Genomic DNA, 20,815 nt, shown 5'->3' on the forward strand with positions numbered 1-20,815 from the left:
GCGTCTAGTTTATCAGCGTATACATTGAACGTTACATATATCCAAAGAAAATAATCTAACGGTGTAAAATCGCAGGAACAATTCCATTTCATGAAATTATTCGTTCATCCAATGTTTCTTTTGTTAATTTGATCGTATCGCGCGCTGCGTGGCATATCGCTCCGTCATCTGAAACTAATTTTTTTTATTAACGTTTCACCCCAAACAAAGCACAGGGCCACTTATTCGTGAGGGCTACTATTTCGGATCAGATTTGCAGATATAATATTCATTTATTTATTCACCCCCTTGTATTGCTAATGCCACTGCTCTCTTTATTTGCCTCCTTCCAATTCCCCTTTAGTTATGCTACTACTTCTCATCTGATGTGCTCTTATTCTTCCAGCTAAAGCACTCAATGTGCAAACAAGCAAGTTAATATTCAGATGTTTAGTATTATGTATATATTTGTTTCCAACCGGCTATTTGGCATAATAGTAAAAAATGTTCAATAAGGGACCGGGAGATTCGGGTTCAATCTTCGATCGACTCATACAAAGATTTGAAAAATAGTACTTGAGACCCTCTTGTTAACACTCAGTATTATGAGGAGAGGATCAAGGGCACGCAGAGTAATCCTGGGAATTGAATTGCGCCCTCTTGTATACCTTTGTCTAGGGGCAAATAAAAAGGGAGCTTTCTGATCGTCCTTGGCTATAGTCAACCACTTAGCTTTACCATGTCTCTAAACAGAAAGCATTGTCTACATTTAAGTCATAGATTTTCATTGTCCGCATAATTTTGTATTTTGTTCGGTAGAATATATCAAAACAAATAGAAAAGCCAGCACTGAAAAGGTTTGGTTTCAACATTCGTGGTTCTTGAATTTTTTGTTTACAGAAATATGTTTCTAGTTTAATGTGATTAAAATAATCAAGATTATTATTAAAAACTCTTTGTTGCATATTTTAATCGACTGCTTTTACTGCTTTTTTATATTGTTTTTTAATTTTTATTCCAACCTAAAAGAAAGCACAATAACAATGAGAAGTAAGAGAATACTATGATTGTACCATAGCGCATATGAGCGCGTAGGAAAATATCAGCAGCAGCCGTAAGATGGAAGGCAAGTGATTGTATTAGCAGCAGTAGCCGGAAAATGCGCATATGCAAATTAGGAAATGTGTGCGAGCTGCAGTTGAGAAACAAAAAAATAAGGGCACCACGCGGTCGGAAGAAACAAAGTCAGCGCCAAAGGAAATGGACGTATAAAGTGAAGGCGAGAATGGGCTGACTGTGGCGAGCGTGCGGTCTTAAAAAAGAGAAACGTTATCAGATTAGATGGATATGTGGTAGCGAGAGACTGTTTAAATAGTTTCGAAACGGGAGAATAACGATCATAAATGCTTTTGTTAAAAAATAAAAAAAATGCCGACCCGGATTTATTTATTTTTATTTGTTTGTTCGTGCAACGTTACATGAGCAGGGGTCTGATTTATAGTGAGTAATCTTATGTGGAAAGCTGTACAGCAAGATTTTTGTTCACATTACATTGAAATTTATGCATATTGTTACAGTCTGGAAACGGAGAGAAGAGGAGAATTACAATGACAGGCGATCCGAGGAAAGGAGCTACATGTATAGGAATATTTTTCGCATTTTACAATGTGGAATTAAATTCAGTGGGGCTAATTCATAATATAGAGAAGAACAATGGTTAGCGCCAGCAAGAAATCAATGGTAAACAGATGTTGCAATAATATATAATGATTTGCAACGATCATTGAAAAAGGTTATAGTGTTGCATATCTAGGGAGATTTATTATTACTCAAATTCCAAGAAGCACAGACGATTATTGTCCGTGTATGAAAACACCTATTAAATTAATAACTTGCTAAAACCAGTAGAAACTTCATAGACGCTTCCTCCATCTTGATAGACAATGTATTTAGCCCTTCCTTAGTGAAGTATTTATCAATACAACATGCGTTAAATCATAGTAATATAATTCGCAAAAACTCGATGTGGTCGGAGTATCAATAGTATTTCTTTGTTCAAGTCAACTAGAAGCAGGCGGAAACTGATTTTCAAAATTGATTCATTGCAAACGTCTTGGTTAAGAAAATTATAAATCAAAAGTTCGTATTTACAATGCCTCCCCATGGGACAGATTTAGATACCAGGGTTGTTTTTTAACATGGGACAAAAATAAAAAATGTCTCAGTCGTGAAGGATTTTTCTTCTACTGAGAGAGAACAATAAATTGAAGTGCAGCATCTGAAGAACAAATACTGCAAATATTGTCTACTAATGAGAGTGCAAACGGCTCCACTTATACACAAGCGCCACTCGCATTGCAAACATAGCACAATATATTATATATAAATCTGCGCGTGCATATTGGCAGCATTATTTCGTCATAATCTGTTGCAGACTACGGTATATGTTTAGCTAAATGAAAAGTGTTAAAACAGGGTTAAAGAATTTAAATTTCAAATGTTACCTCGAAATCTATTGTTTAATGTTTATTTAAAATGTTTTTCTAACTTTTATGTTTTCTTATTTTTTCAGAGCGAATATCACGTAAGTATCTTTACAATATTTTTGTCAATATGATTTTTTGAATTTAGCCTTTTTCAGCCGAAACAGATCTTTTTTCCAACTAGACCATTTATATTTGGCCTGTCATGTGCAGACAATGCACCTCTATATAGTAACGTTTTTCCAGTCCAATCAAACATTGTCTGTGCTTCTCAGATAGTTTAAACAAATATTATCGTCGCTTTCCAGATTGTCTCAATATATAGTCAATAATGTTTAGAAATTCTAACTATATATAACAAACATTCCAGATTGTCTAACTATATATGGTCAGCCCATTAAAATTAGTTTAGTATATGTGACAAGCCTTTTCCAGATGCTTAAGCTATATTTAGTTCGCCTGTTCCAGACGGTTCAGCTATATCTAGGCAACTAATCTGAGATATTTCAGATATATATGATCTGACTTTTCTATATAGCCTTTCTAGATATAGTTAAGCTGTATACTCCAAGCATATCCTACGTATAGTCCATTTTCTCTATACCTCTTTCTATATAGCTGGGTTATATACTTACGGTCTTTTTTATATATATCTCTGATATCTATCATGCAAGTCTTTTCCAGGTCGCTTATCTATATAAACTCAAACATTCCCAAACAGATCAAACATATTTATTTATTTATTTAATATCTATAGAAATATATGTTTCCCGTTATCTTACACTCATCAGCATGGATCATATAACTGTATATGACAAATGTTTTACAAATAAAGTTCAATTATAAATGGCAAGCTCTTTTCGGATACATTCATGTTTTATATGGCAATCGTTTTGGATATAATTTTTACCGCACACACACACACACACACACATACACACAAACACACACACACACAAACACACACACAAACACACACACATACTTTTAGAGGCAGAACAATTGTCTGAAAATTTGGTCGTTAACCAAGTTCTGAAATATTTCGACAGGTGTGTCTTTAAATATTGTTATAAAAATGCTTCACACCAACGTTAAATACATCTCTTACGTTTTATCAGTTATTATAAAGGTAAAAAATATGTAAACTCAAGCGTTGCATTTTCGTCACGAAATGCGTTTCTCCTTTAAAAACGCTCTTCAAAACCCTGGATAACCGGCATTTTAAGTATATAAAAATGTGCTGCAGGTTAATCCTCCGTGTTTGAAATCGTTTGAAATATTAAAACCCGAGTAATTGCAGCGAGTACACTGGAAAGTGTTTTCTAAGATCTTTAAAATTGGAAAACGATCAAACATTGAAGCCAATCTCCAAATCCTGACAATGGTGTTGAAAGTTATAAAAAGTAATCCTATTACTAATACGCTAGTATTTTCCTTCCTTCCTTTTGTGTCACGCTGTCAGTAGTGATGAAGAATAAGGGGGAGATATAGTACGTGATCCTATCACTTCCGATTGACGAGTTGTTAAGAGAACCATGAGATATATTATAAATAGTAGATGGGCGGGGATGAAGGAGAAAATGGTGGGTTCTGGTGGAACTTAAAACCACGGGCTAATCTTACTAATAATTTAAAAGCAAATAAATATTTCACTTCGTTATAAATTTTAAACCAGCAACGTCATCTCATGAACATTTTTCTAAATAACGTTACAATTTTTTTTTTAATGATTTAGTGTTTACATTGATTTTATGGAGAGATTGAATTATGGAATTCACGCGACTTGTTCGTTATTTTTCTGTTAATACTCGATTACAGAGAAAAGTTTCTAATCGTTTACTAAGAGATCAGTTCATTTTAGCATCTCCTAATTTAGGACACTTTAATCGAATATGATGAAAATAAAGCTGCGACGTAATTTTTTTCAAAGTAAATATATGTAAATATTGTGAATCCAAATAATTCGAAATGGCATAATTTAGGACGTTGAACCAACGAAGAAACGGTATTTCAGTAGATCTAAACATCAGCTGAGGTAGCTGCGCTAACTTATTTATGCAAAAGTCACGACTATTTTGTTTGTGTAACTTTAAGCTAAATATTTTGGTAAATTTTTGCAAACAGTAGTATGTAAAGTAGGGGAAAAACAACGATAGGAAAGTATAAATGATTTAAAACGATGTGTGGCGATTGAGCGGGCATATTGATTTAGGGCGGATGTGTTCCTTTTTTGTATGATTGTGTAATCACGGTCACAGCCAATGAGAATATACGGACTACGAGTGGGGAGAAATTATTATTTTCGAATAGTGAAATTTAATGGGAGTTGTATGTGTATAAGTGGTTAATCCAGTTAATAAGGGTGTCTAGCCAATATAGTTGTAATTGTTATATATTTATTCGATCTTGAGTGTGAGAGTAAGAGGACTTTTCAGATTGAGCGGAAAATATGAACTACTTCCTCTATAGATCTTGGAAATCGTGATGATGTCGCTCGTAGGAAGTAAGATACGGTTTTATTATAACGAATAAATGTGTCTGTAACGGCGTTCAAAAGTTACGTAAGATATTGGGTAAAAGTTTAGACATGAAAAAAAGTGTATGTGGCATCTGCTATTGCAACCCTACCGTAATAAGGTTCAGAGAGGAGCTTCTGTAATAAAAATATTATATACAGGGTATATATATATATATATATATATATATATATATATATATATATATATAGTTAGATATATGGTATTAAATACACCCACGCATATAAATACATATATATATATGTGTGTGTACATATGTTTATATATATATATATATATATATATATATATATATATATATATATATATATATATGAATGCTTAATACGAATTATTTCACATTTGAGAGATGATTCATCTCAATTTGGATAAAAGGATATTGGCAATTATTAGATAAGCAATTTGAATGATTTGAATTGCAATATCATAACGAATCAAACCCGTAAATAAAAAATATTCAAAACAACTGATCAAGGTCATCTGAGAGAGAAAAAAAGACGTTAATTGCAATTATTTACTTGGGATATTGAAAATAAAAATAGACAACAACAGCTAATCTGCACATGCTTAAAATATGCTATGTATGTTTTGTAGGCGGTAGTAAAGTACAAACGGGTTGCCTATAGATTATTATTTGAATTATTGAGTGTGCCATAATCATTTTACTACCTTTTTTGGTTATGCTTTTGACACCGTTATATTTCTGTTTGGCTTACATGTTATATAATGGAGGCCAGGCACTGGCGAAAAGAAGCAACTAGGAATGATTGACGACTGTGGATTCAGAAAATGACCTCGATTTATAAACGAAAGTTGAGATTTAATGTTATTGTCCTAGAAAGATACCGCGATCTCCTTTTTATCTTTGTTTTCGAAGCAGTGTGGCACAATGGCGTCTGGCGGAGTGAATTATGCAGTCGTCTAGCATATAGGTGGAAATGCGTATCTCTCTCACTCTCTCTCTCTCTCTATCTATCTATCTATCTATCTATCTATCTCTATCTATCTACCTATCTATCTATCTATCTTGCAGCTGAATGCATAACTCTTTTTCTTTCTGTTCTTCTCTTCCTTCATCTTCCTCTCTTTATAACTATAATTATCATGCCCCAAATAAAAACCTCTATCTTCTATAAAAAAAAATATGGCCGTGTTAAACTGTGATTTAATAAATGACAGCACACGTGGAATCCAGCTTGTTTTTTTACAAAAGGCATTGTATTTGGTCGGTCGTCATTTCTTTTAAAAGCATTTCCGTAGAAGGTGTGTGCATTGATTGTCTGCTGTGCTGTGATGATTTTGAAACTATGATACTATTATTCATAAAGTAACAACTTATCAAGGCTAAAAACACGCAAAGGTAAGAGTCAATCAGATAAATAGATTTTCAGTTAAATAATTATGGATTAAAAATATTCACATAGCACTCTGATCTAATGAATATAAGAGCATTCGTATTCGTCTTCCTTACAAGTATATGATTGGCTGGCTAAGTCATAAGTAACGACTGGTAGAGCCGCCTATGACAGATGACAAAAGGTATGCTGAAGCCTTGCGCAAAGTATATACCAGCTCCGACCACGAACACTCGTCTAGTAAGGCGATGTACCTGGCTATTACTCTAAAAGTAAACCAGCCCACCCAGCTTCTCCAAACGAATATATCCTTTCGCGGGATATCTGACACCCACTCAAAGCAACAGCTGACCCAGAAACCAGTAAATCTTCCCAGAAGCTTTGTCCGTATAATTTTAACACAAAAGGGAAAATGAAAGATAAGCGAGACTTAAGAGACTACCGAAAGTAAACCCAACGTCCACCTTTGACTTTTTTCTCCCTTCAACTTCTCCCAGTTTTATTTTTTGAAAACCTGTTGGCTGCCGAACTTTCCTAATGCTTAATATCTTAGTGTTTCGCTTGGAAGATGAATGTAAAAACTAACATTAAATTTCATAGTAACTATTTCCTTATTTTTTTATGATTCAGTCATTAAAACAAATAATGAAAAATATAACGCAACTTTTTTAACGCCATTCAATCAGTCGACATGATTCTATAATTTGCTTCATAATTATGATGTATTTTTAATATTAATTCATGTCACTTATTTTATTTTGTACAGGTAATGTTTTAAGCTTAATTTATGAGAAAAGTCAAATAAATCAGTTCGTAGAATCTCAGACTAAAAATCTCAACGTTTTGATTTTGATTTCTGGTCATGGCACCCGCTTTATTTACTGGGAATATTTTTATTTACTATAAACACAATGTTTTCCATTTTTGCATTTCTAAAAGAAGTTAAGATCTCTTATGTTTCAAAATGAAACAAATTCCACGATGTATTATGTCTAAAAAAATATAAAAGCCCGACAATAGACAAACAAAATCTCTATTTATAAAAAGATATAAACTTTAAGAATAGGTAAATAAATATACGAACAATACAATTAATAGCTAACAATAAACAACACAAAATCCATTTATTGTAAAACTTAGATTTTAATCCTTTGCTTAGTTGTAATTATGGGGTATAATTTTGTTTTAAAAAGAAAAGGTGGGAGAAACGTAGATTCTATGAACAAAGCTTCTTTCTTAGAACTGCACGCTTGTGGAACTGTGTTCCGTCTGACTGCTTCCCACCTGACTACAACCTGGATGTCTTCAAGTCCAACATAAACAAATTCCTGATTAACCGCCCCCTTAAGTAGACATTTTTATTACATCCCCACACTAACGTACTGTAAATGCAGTAACCCTTATCCCTGAGTGGCTTCTGGGCCTTGATAAGTGGTGATCACCTTGTAAAAAAATGATATGTCAGGTGTATTAGGCTACGATATCAGGTGTTTAGTTTACCAGTTAAGTGACCATATAAGCCCTTCTTCACTTGCCTCCATATTCTTAAAATTTAGAAGATAAAATGGTGCATTCTATGTAGGGAAGATATCCAGCACCCTAAAACTTTAGATGAAACAAAAATAAATATTGCTGAGTAAAAATACGTGGAGATTCGATTTAGAAGAACTAGAAATTGAAGCGATTTACATTTTTACATGAAAAAAAGAACTAGTCTCTGCTCCTCACAAACTCGAGAGAATACCAGAGAAAGAGGCTGACAATGTGTTAGACTCTCTCTATCTCCTTCTTTCTTTCTCTATCTCTCTTGCACACACTTTTTCTCTTACTTTCTGTCCCTGCGTGTGTGTGTATTTATCTCTCCCAACACAAGGGGTGATGAACTTTGTCATTTTCAAAATTGGCTGAGTAGCCCCGTCGGCATTTCGAGGTGAAGGGTAGTTAGTATAAATTATCTCCTTCCAAAGGCGGAAAATAACGCTTGAGAGATTGTACCTCCTAGAGCTTAAGAAAATAAATATTACAACCTGACTGAAAAAAAATGGACACTCTCATAATAATAGCTATCATTCTATCTATTTATATATCTCTATCTTTTCTCTTTTTCGCTCTCGTTATATGCGCTTCAGTGAGTTATAACATCGACCCAAACCATCAAAATTAATTGCCGTTACTAAGTATTGAACATTGAGTAAATTGATCTATTGGATTGAAACCGATTCAAAGGAAGTTTCGAATGACCTCATTATATACTTTCACTATAATAGTGGCGCAGTGGATAGAGACGTCGAATCTCTACCGTCCCAGGTGCGAATTGTGTGAAAAAAGCAGTTTCAATCCTATCCAAAGCCGACCAGAGGCTTACTTGGCTAAAAACGTGGTGAGACGGCAACAACTATGGATGGCAGTAATAGCTGAGAATACAGTTAGGAGATTCGGAGTTCCTATCCCGTCGTCATTACCACCTAACGAAGGCCAGGGGAATAGTTGGCCGAAACGTCGTGAAACAATTAAGAAAAAATGAGGATAATAGTCCGCAATAAATAAATTAATTAATAAATAATATTCATCACAATAATGAATTCCAATTAAATAATATGTATATATTACTATTTTATTCCTACCTATTATTACTTTATGCACTTATATATATATTATCTATCATTTTTAATTCGTGGTTCCTATATTGTGTTACATTATATACCAGATCTGTTTAGTAAGTGATCGTTGTGCAGCGTATGCACTTCTTTTTTCAGTCGTCTTCATCTCGACCCATCTTTTTTTGTCTATAATTCTTACTCCATCCGATAAAAGTAGATGGTTCCCCTTTTCTCTCCAGATGTGGTCAGCCATCCCTGACTTTTGAAAAATAACACCGAAGATGAGGACAGTAGTCCGAAGAATCTAAATAATACGAATAATCAATCCTCATCCCAAAAATTCAGAAACAAAGTATCTTACATTTGCCTGTCCACCTGTTTCCCACTTCGTATGCCATTTTTGTTTTATTTTTAATCGCCAATTATTTACTACACTTTAACTTTTGATTTGTCTTAAAATATTCTTTGTTGATATTTCGACTGAATGTTTTATTGTAATATTTGCTATGTTTATTATTTGGATTATACAGACTATTGGTCTCATCTGGGATGCTATTCTCACATGGCACCACGTATAAAAGTGCCAAGTGATAATCCGTTCCAAATAGAGTAAAAAGTAAACTTTAAATTTATCTACGACAGTCCCGTAACTCCCGCTTCCCTTTTATAGTTCTCACATTCCATGAGCGAATGTTTCTGACAAAGGGGTAAAAATTGTTATTTTCTGGGTCGAAATCTATCCATCTAACACTTATTGTTGGTTACTTTTTGGCAATGAAGTAGTATTTTAGCTCCTTACATTAAGTCCCAGAGTGGCTTCCGGGCCTTGATAAGTGGTGATCACTGTGTAAAAAAAAAATTTAAAAAAATTTAAAAAAAGTGGCTTCGTGCCTTGTCTGAAGCGATTTACATTTTTTTAAAAAGTGATGGATTTTTGGGTAATGAAATTTCAGTCCTCAATACGGGCCACACTAAGAAGACAATTAGAAATTATTAAGACATATTGGTCGTGGGTTGACGAAACGATAGAGACCCCCCCCCTCCATCCGGGGATTAAATAGAGAATTCCGTCGGAAATTCGATTACCGAGGACGACATAAAGATTCAAAAGTCCAACAAAACTTGAAGGCTATACCAACCAAAACATTGTGAGATTAACGGGAATAATAATCTGGATAATCCAAATATTCCAAATTATCAATACTCATCGAAAATATTCGAAAATATATATTAAGAATAATAATTCGGTTAACTGATATTGATGTTTTAAACCACTTCATTGGTAATTCTAAATTGTATTATAAAAATAAAATTGAATTATTTAAAGAATTTAAAATTAAATGATTCCCTAGTTGTTGTTGCTGGTGTTGTTTTGTTTTTTACCTTTTTAATTGTCTTTTCTTACAGTCGATCAATTTGATTTAGTATTTATCGTTTCTTTTTCCGGTATAGGATGAAATCTTTTCGAGCATAATAAGGGCTCTGGTAGACAAACGAAACAGTATTGAAAAACGAAACTTCCTTGAAAAACAAAATCTTGCCCCGCTTCTTCGACGACTAGAATCCAACAGACGACGCAGCAGCAACGATCTGGAATATTCCGATTACTAACAGACCGGTAATTATGCTCTTATCCTTCTGCGTTTTGTTTGCAATATTTGCCAACGCCATGTCTAGAATCGGTAAGCTGAACGTAAGTTTCTCTTGAGTCTGTTATGTTTACTTTAGCAAACATATCACACACACACACACACACACACACACACACACACATATATATATATACATTTTATTACATTTTATTATATCACACACACACACACACACACACACACACATATATATATATATATATATATATATGTCAGGCCATGCCATATGCTACTGGTACCATGTAACCCAGTACTACCTGTCTCATGGTCGGGTTACCGGTGACTAAACTGGTTCCCCCACCAGACTTGTTTGGTGAGGAGGGTGACTAGTCTCCCTGAAGGATTAAAAACAAGACCTTCCAAAGGCCGAAGGGACCCTTTTTCGGGGTCAACAGCCAACTAGCACCATGTGTGTTTGTGTGTATGTATGTGTGTGTTGGGGTGGAGAGGACTCCCATAAGCCGTGGTGAAGGCAACTTCTAGAGGATGACATCCAATCTGTAGTGGAATGGGGACATAAATGGATGGTCACATTCAATGCTGCCAAGACTAAAATAGTTTCCTTCAATAATTACAAGAAACCTTCTCTGCCACCAATAGCAATGGCCAGTGACTCCCTGTCTGAGAGTACATCTTTCAAACTGCTTGGCCTAACGTTCACAGGAAACATGAGTTGGAACATTGCCAGGGCCGCTGCGAAAAAGGTAGGTTCTCTTTACCGTGCTAGAAAACTATTGACACCTGAAAGCATCCTGTACCTCTATAAGGCCACCATTCGCCCATGTATGGAGTATTGTTGTCACATTTGGGCTGGTGCATCTGCTGCTAGTCTCTCGCTCCTAGACAAGGTTCAAAAGAGAGTCGCCAATCTTATAGGCCCTGAACTGGCATCTAAGCTTCAGCCTCTGTCCCATCGACGAAACTTTATATCCCTCTGCCTGTTCTATAAGTATTTTAATGGTGAATGCTCTGACAAACTGCAGACACATGTGCCCCCACGACGTAGACACCCTCGACAAACCCGACAGGCAGCTAAATCCCATCCCCACACAGTAGAGATCCCTAGATGTAAAAGATCTTTCTACTCCAGTAGTTTCTTTCCCAGAATCGCTAGATTCTGGAATTCCATTCCATGTCCCTGCTCCCCTAACTGTACTGACATGCAGAAGTTCAAGTGTAACGTGAACCGATATCTTGCTGCCCAAATCCCAACATAGTGCCCCAGTAGTTGCTGCCCCTGATAGTAGCCCACTACACCAAAGTGGAAATGTGCCTTGTTTGGGGTGAAAATGTAATAAATAAAATAAATAAAAACTTTTCTAGGAGAAGCAAATCTCTGATTAAAAACACCATAAAGCGGGAGACCAGTACCCGCATTAATCTGGTTTGCAGTTTAACTTGTTGCTGGCTATCTTGCTTTTGCTTGTTGCTGGATCTCAACATTTTGAACCGAGAGAGAGACTTAGCTGTCGTACAAAGCTAAGACTCTGTAACATCATCTATATATAGATACTCCCTCGGGCATTTGTCTATTAAATGGTCCTGTGGCGATGGAAATCATTTTTGGGCTTATGGACTTTAAGTGTCTGAGGGAGTGGCACTCGTCTGACAAGACGTTGCAATCATCATATATATATATATATATATATATATATATATATATATATATTTGTGTGTGCGTGTGCGTGTGCACGCGTTAGTCTTAAGCTAACAAAAAGAGGTATCATTATGAAGACAGTAGTTTATTGCCATTTTATATCGCATATTTTTATTATCAAAAAATAAATATTTTTCTAAATTTTAAGTATAATAAATCCAGGACAACGCCGGTCAAAATAATACACACTTTTGGGTCGTTCATTTTGTATTTTTTTTTTTTACTTTATCTGAACATAAAAACACACATACACACAGTCAACTATTCTTTATATGTTAGAATACTTTTATTATCAAATAATATGTATAAGTGTGTGATAATAATAATAAAAACGTTTGTTTATACAGTTCAAATCGATTCTCATGAGAATCAATTTCTAAAGCAAAATGAAGCTCAGTATTGAATTTTGAAATTTTTAATACTGATTAAAACTTTGCTATAAATCTATAAATAGATAAATAAATAAAATTATAGATCAGTACCATATAATAGCGTGACTTAATATCAGTTTTAGAGCAAAACATTTATACATATCTTTCTGAAAAAGGTCAAAACAATATGTGAACAAATTCAAGTTATTTCATGAATATTCCGGGGGGGTTGTTTGTTTTTTTCTTTTTTCATGAATATTCTTTTTTTTTTTTTTTTTTTCCAAATGAAAGCCATAGAATATCAAGGTCTGGTCCCCGCGTTCAAGTCCAAGTTTCTAGAAAAATCTAGCTCAGTTAATTTTCTATTTTTATGTTAGTATGACGTAATAGAAAATTTCGTTACAAAATTAAAGAAATAATTTAAAAAAAAACAGAAAAAAATAAGAACGTAAAGTAAAAACACTGCAATGCAAACATAAAGTCGTTTAGCTTAATATCAGATAAAAACAATGATATGCCTATTTATATATTTTTTTACACGGTGGTCACCACTTATCAAGGCCCGGAAGCCACTCAGGGATAAGGGTTATTGCAAGTACAGTACGTTGGTGTGGAGATTTAATGAAGTTTTTACTTAAGAGGGCCGTTCATTAGGAATTTGTTAACGTTGGACTTGAAGACATCCAAGTTGTAGTCAGGTGGGAAGCAGGTAGACGGAACAGAGTTCCACAGGCGTGCAGTTCTAAGAAAGAAGCTTTGTTCATGGAATCTACGTTTTGATTTAGGCACAGATAAAGAGTGGGAGAAATTTTTCACAGTGGATTCAGCTAGACGGGTGTTTTTCGTGAAGGATTGGCGAAGGGGGACCAGAGATTGGAGTTCAGACGAGCACCTGCCATGGAAATAACGATGAAACAAGGATAGGCTCGCAACGTCTTTTCTGTGGGAGAGAGGTTGCAGGGTAGAGAAAAGGGCATCCCCCACTAAGCCACGAAGTCTATTTTGTACTCTGTCAAGGCAGGATAAGCTTATTTAGCAGCTCCTGCCCAGATATGGCAGCAGTATTCCATCCTTGGACGTACTTGGCTTTTATATAGATAGAGAATTGCATCAGTAGTGAGATATCTTCTGGAGCGGTAGAAGGATCCCACCATCTTTCCAGCGACCTTGGCAACAGACTTGATGTACGTGTTCCATTTCAGATCAGGAGTAAAGGACAAACCCAGAAGCTTGCCTAGACGAGAGCCATCCATTTCAATTGATGCCAGATGGGGATCAGAGCGTTGATGATGTAAAGATAAGAGTTTGGTTTTAGATGCATTAAAGGTAACCAGCCACGTCTTCCCCCACTGAACCACGCGCTCGAGATCAGAGGAGAGAGAATCAGAGAGAACTTTGTCATTTACGGCCTTTGATGTGTTGCCGTAGATGGTCGTATCATCAGCATAGATGCAAACGAATGATTTAAGTATGTGTTTAGGGAGATCATTGATGTAGATCAGGAAGAGAGTTGGGCCCAGGATTGACCCTTGAGGAACTCCAGCATTAATACTGCAGGCCTCTGAGTTTTGTCCATCGACCACTACACTTATGAGCCTATCGGAGAGAAATGATTCAATGATAGAGAAAACATTTCCAGTTATACCGTGGCTGGAAATCTTGTGAAGTAGGCCCTTACGCCATACCTTATCGAAGGTCTTTGATATATCAAGAGCAATTGCCCTAGAAAGGAAGCCTTTGTCAAGAGATTCACTAATCCTGTGAGATATAACCGTTAGCACATCTGCCATAGATCTTGCAGAACGGAAACCATATTGCGTGTCACTAAGAAGGTTATTTCTGCTGAGGTGGTTGACTACTTCTCTATTTAATATGGATTCCAGCAACTTACTCATAACACACAGGAGACTTATTGGTCTGTACTGAGAGTGAGATGACTTATCACCTGAATTCTTAAATACAGGGCATACTGACGAGGTTTTCCAGGGAGTCGGAAAGCACTTCTCCTTAAGGCAACGCTTAAACAGTTTCGTAAGTATGGGAGCAAGTTTTGGTTGAAGCTTTTTTAACACTATAATTGGGATGCCGTCAGGGCCAGTTGCTTTACTGGAATCAAGGTTCTTGATTAGCTTGGCGACCTCATGCACAGATATTTGTATGTTACCTAGCGTGTTCTGTGTTATAGGAGGAAATATGGGGAGTTGATGGCCTTCGTCGCATAGGGTAGTATTAGCTGCAAAGTTCTTTGGAAATAGTCTGGCCTTGTCTGATGCTGATGAGATGATCTCTGGTCCATTGATAATGGTTGGAATAGAACGCACACTTCTGTTCAGGATCCTATTTGTTATTTGCCAACAAAAATAAAAATTAAAGTTAAGAATAAAATAGTATATATTAAAATGGCGAAAATATGACTGGCGTTCTAAAATTCAACTTAGACGTATGGGAACCTATTGATATTTGGTTAAACGTCCGTTTTACATGCTGGCATGTGTTGAACAGCTTTATGAAATTAACTTCCAAACTAATCTATCTCTTGACAGGCCTTTTTTATCTCTTCCTTCTATATGTTCTTTAGCCTTTCTCTCTGAACTGAATCTATTACCTCAACAGTTCTACATCTACTACTCCAATAACTCTCATCCATTCTTTAAACATTATCAGATTATGAGGAACACCCGACAGGGAAGTGGAGACATGAATAATAAATATGACCGGATATATTCTACAATATTACTGAACCGTGTATCCCGTATTTACTGCACAACTTCGTTTCATGGATATTAAGAAAAACTACAAAAAGTAACTGTAGAAGCTACAAAAAGTAACTTTTCCTGTTAGATAGAGCATGAAAAAATGGTTTTATAACATGGCACAACATTTCTTTATCGATCTGTTTAACCAAATGATGTCTTTATGGAATCGCAAAAAGAAATCTATTGATCGTGATCTCCTGCGTGCTATAAATCAAATAAGATCGTCTTGATATCATCAGAATAAAAAAAAACACAGTCGTGTTAATTGATGGGTCTGCATTTCGATTCAGTGGTGTTTATGAGTAGCCACTGATTATCTCGGAGCGGTTTAACTGAATTGTAGCTACAAAACCGCGGATGTCGATGCAACTTTGTGCTTATTGATTCGTCCCATGTCGATTATTGACTCCAAAACCAAAATATCTGCCTCGACATAGAAACTGTTTGTTTTTCTTTTTTATGACGGAATCCAATGTATTGTTCGCTTCAAAACACACTGTTCTCAGTAATCTGGAAGATACTGCCTTGACCGATTCATAACAATTGAACCAATTTAACCCCTCCTTTCGTTTGTTATCAAGGACGTGGTATGAAAAAAATTGTCATGTTTTCTAGTAAAATAAAGGTTGATTTTTAATGATAAGGATTAATACGTTATATTACATACATTCATTCATACGTTTTTGTCTTGTTTCATTTCGTTTTTTTTTGCAATACTCTCTCTCTCTCTCTCTCTCTCTCTATATATATATATATATATATATATATATATATATATATATATTTATATATATATAAAAATTTATTAATTATGTTAAGGTATATTATTAACATGAATTAAACCAAGATTTTTTCAAAAATGCTGAACAATTCATAGACGTACCATAGTTTTATTGCAGTAGATCTACCCTTTAAAGTAATCATCATCGACTCACGGAATGCAAAACAAATCAAAAACAATCTTGGTACGTTTGTGAAATATATGTCGTATAGTTTATATATTGTTTTATATAGAAGTCACCACTTATCAAAGCCCGGAGGCCACTCGGGGATAAGGATTATTGCGTGTACAGTAACCAATGGGACAATATCGCAGTAATCGTTAGTAATGGAGATCTGATGAAGTGTCTTACTTAGGGGAGGGTCGGTTTATCAGGAACTTGTTTATGTTGGAATTGAAGACATCCAAGTTGTAGTCAGGTGGGAAACAGGCATTTCTAAGAAAGAAGCTTTGTTCATGGAATCTACGTTTTGATTTAAGCGATAAAGAGTGGAGAAATTTTTGACAGTGGTTTCAGCTAGACGGGTGTTTAGCGTGAAAGATTGGCAAGGGGGTACCAGAGATTGGAGCTCAGACGAGCACTTGCCATGGAAATAATGACAGAGCAGAGACAAGCTCGTAATGTCTCTTCTGTGGGGGAGAGGTTGCAGGGAAGAGAAAAGGGCATCCCCCCACTAGGCTACGAAGTCTATTTTGTATTCTGCCAAGGCAAGATAGGCAGTTTTTTAGCAGCTCCTGCCCAGATATGGCAGCAGTACTCCATTCTTGGACGTACTTCATATATACACACACACACACACACGCACACACACACACACACACACACACATATATATATATATTTATATATATATATATATGATATATATATATATGTGTGTGCGCGCGCGTGCGCGCTGGACATTTTGATTTCAATCATCAGCAACAATCAATCTACGATCATGACTTTTTTACTCATTGATTGGCGATTTTTTGTTTATAATAGTCTTACACATGTTTCATTGTGCATATAACTGATGTCGTTACTACATAAATCACTAGAGACAGAAGAATATTATTGACAGTCACACATAAATTGAATTAAAAAAGGAAAAAGTGGCCCAAATGAAAAAATATTATATATATATATATATATATATATATATATATATATATATATACAGAAAGAGAGAAAGAAAGAGAGAGAGAGAGAGAGAGAGAGAGAGAGAGAGAGAGAAGACGCATGTAAAAATACGTTTTGAAGCCATCCAGCGCAAAGAATAAACAATTTAAAATTACGTTTATTTCGGCGGAGAAACTTGCCATTGTCAAGATTTTTTTCTCTTACGCGGGACAAGTCCGTTTAATTGTTGTTCAGCAATATTCGGTTTATTTATAATAAAACATATGCAAGATATATATAAAAATATGTATAAAATTAAAAATAATATACACATTTTTATTATACATCATCTTATATGTATTGTTTAAATGTATACATTTTTCAGATATATTATACAGTACTCATGTGGTTTGGGATATTTTCCATTAATCTACTTTGATTAATTTTATATGATTTAAAAACATGAGGATACCAAGTAAATGCTTTATTTAACAGTTTAAATAGCTTATATGTTTATATGGAATTTTACTACATGCGATAGTAATTCCATGGACTAAAAAGGTTTCTCTTTTATTCCCTTATTGACTTGATAATATAGTAAAGTTCCTATTCAACTTTACTCTTTATTTTCTTTACTTATATATATATATATATACATATATATATATATATATATATATATATATATATACTAGCAAAAGTACCCGTCGTTGACTGGGTTCAAAAACAGCCTACAGAAAATAGACTCTGATTTATGAAAGTATGATAGGTTATGAAAATGAAGGGTTGTAAAGAGATAGCTTCGAATTTCGGGGTATCAAAACCAAAGCAAAATATGATGAAAGTAAAAATAAAATAGATAAACACCATAATTTATTATACCATACCTGTTCACACTGAAACACTTATCACAAAATTTCTGTGAATCTATATTAAAAAATCTTGTTAAACTTTGTGACATATTTCCATTCTATGGAGGTCACGTGCGAACGAACATCCCATAATATTATTATACCATATTTCTTCAAACAGAAACATAATTATCAAAGTATACTTACACAGATAGATATGAAAACTCTTTATTAAAGTTTGTGCCTATTTCCATTCTATGGAGGCCAGGCGCGAACGCAGACCCCACAGTTTTGTTGTACCATCCTTAACTTAAAACATACTTATCAAAGTATTCCTATGTACATCTATATCAAAAACACTTGAAAACGTTTTTTTTTTTTTTTTTAATTTTTTATTTCTATACTTTGTGGACCAGGCGCGAACGCAGACCTCACAATTTTAATAAACCACTGTTCTGCCAGATCAAACATACTCATTCCTGTGTCTCGATAAATCTTCCATCATTATATGTAATCAGTTTTTAAAAATAGTCAACCATATAGGAGCCTATTCGTGACCAGACACACACACATACACACACAGAATTCAGCTTTATATATATATATATATATATATATATATATATATATATATATATATATATATATATATAACTGAAGCGTAATGTGTTAGGTCAAGGCCGGACAACGGCGAGTAGAAAGCATTTATTCAGTTATCTATCTATCTAGCTGAGTAAATAACAGGTTGAATCGTGGAAAACAATAAGTTGAGCGAGTATGAAGGTGCAGAAAGGGTCAAAGGTCATGTTATGACATGTACCAAGCTTGGTTGACCGATCAGTTTGCACCGGAAGTATCCGAATGGGGACTGGACGTGATGCGTCAGGTGTTCCGGTTTAAATAAGCTGAGTTAAGTTTGGTGAGTTGGGTCGAGAAGTTGAGGAAGCAAGATGGGTCAAACAGGTCTTCCCATGAGAGAGCGACGATCTCCAAATGGATACAGAGAAACCTTATGAGTCCGATATCGCCGATTTCACTCTATGCGGCGGAAGATGAAATGCCTGGGAGTGAAATAAACGAATATATATAAAACATACATTACCTTGTGTATCTTGCATGCGTGTTTGTTATAGCAGAACCCAGCTCCACAAGACGTTGACGAATCCCCCATGTAGAGACCCAAAGACAGAAGGCTACGCAGCAACAGGTATGTCGTTATAAATGTACTGTGGATATAAGTAATATATACACGCACCCACGAACACTAAACTAGTTTCGGGACGTTAAGTAAATAGACATTAAAGGGTCTGAGGATAATAGTCTGTTAAATAAGCAGTTATAAACGCATATTTAGATGAGAATACATAAAAATAATGTCGATCAGAACATAAAACATAACCAATAAAGTGTATGTACTTATAAGGCTTTACTATACGATTTAGAAACGTAAAACCATAAATAAAACGTAATAAACATAAATGTTAATAGTTTTGCTATATTTTAACTTGAACCTAATCATAATTACATATAATTAAGATTGAGATAAATAGATTTAAAATGTAATATTAATGTATATCATAAGTGTGTTTGAAGTCATTAATATTTAATATTTAATAAACTAACAGTGTAAATAGAATTTGATGAATAAGTAAATAATTCAGGATGTAGATATTGTAAATTGAAGCTTAAATTATGTAAAAACTGTGTATTAAGAAAACCAGAAGTTTAAATACTGCAAATGAAAACAAACTATTGTCATGTTGTATATATATATATATATATATATATATATATATATATATATATATATAAGTAAATTTTTGGTACAGCAAAATGGAAGGAGAAATTTCAGAGGAAACATCATTTAATTTAAATACCAAAAAAAACAAGAAATGGGCAGGTGAAATTATTAAAATTACCTTAAGGCCTTATCGTCTGACCCTCTAAGAGGAAACGTCAGAATGATAAATTAAAAACTAAGAAAACGAATGAGGGAAGAAGGGAATTTTGGTAACAGTTGGAAGAACAGTGGGGAAAAAAAAAAAAAAAATCTCACTGTTCAGGTGGTTTTAAATCAATGAATATCTCCAACTGGTGTTTAAGAATCTTTTGTCTACACAGGCTAGGTCGAGAGTTGTTAATAACCAACGCCTCAATAATATTGAGATGATAGTTCGACCTAGCACTGTATAGAACAGAAAACCACCCATCGGAATATTGATCGGCACACCTATTTATACTCAACAGGTGATTACCAATGGCAGACTCATGAGCTTGGGAGTGCCCGGATATTCTCGAAACCTGGTGTAGTCGAATATCCCGAGGGATATGTTGGGATATTCTCATTTCTAATCTTTGGGATGTTTTTCCAACGTAGTCAGCTCCACACTGACAAACGAATTTATAAACAACAGAGTTCTTTTGAATGGTTGGCAAAACATCTTTACGAAAAGAAGAGAAAAAGGTTCGAGTTGTGTAAACTACTCTAAGCATAGTAGCTGCAAAACAACGTTGAGTAGCAGAAGAAATCCTTTTAACAATATGAAGGCCATCAGGACCCCACCATGGTAATTTTAGATAAATGGGACAACGTGATGGACCAATATGTTTACCACTATTAAATGTAGTAATTTTACGTTCAATAGTAGATTTTATTATATTAATGGGATATCCATTATTAAGAAAAATATT

At 34.7% G+C, this 20,815-nt stretch overlaps 1 long non-coding RNA gene across 2 annotated transcripts in view; it reads left to right on the forward strand.

Moving 5' to 3' along the window:
• Positions 1–20,815, forward strand: part of LOC145277014 (uncharacterized) — a 62,964-nt gene that overhangs the window by 33,625 nt on the left and 8,524 nt on the right. Inside the window, exons 2-3 of one of the 2 annotated variants that reach the window (XR_013868080.1) lie at positions 2,552–2,563; positions 10,407–10,572. This is a non-coding gene — a long non-coding RNA (uncharacterized LOC145277014). The remainder of the gene's footprint in view (positions 1–2,551; positions 2,564–10,406; positions 10,573–20,815) is intronic. The other variant, XR_013868081.1, reaches the window with a different exon arrangement.

This window comes from Euprymna scolopes, chromosome 5 (genome assembly GCF_053919585.1).
Source record: "Euprymna scolopes isolate OS-2025 chromosome 5, ASM5391958v1, whole genome shotgun sequence".
NCBI lineage: Eukaryota > Metazoa > Mollusca > Cephalopoda > Sepiida > Sepiolidae > Euprymna > Euprymna scolopes.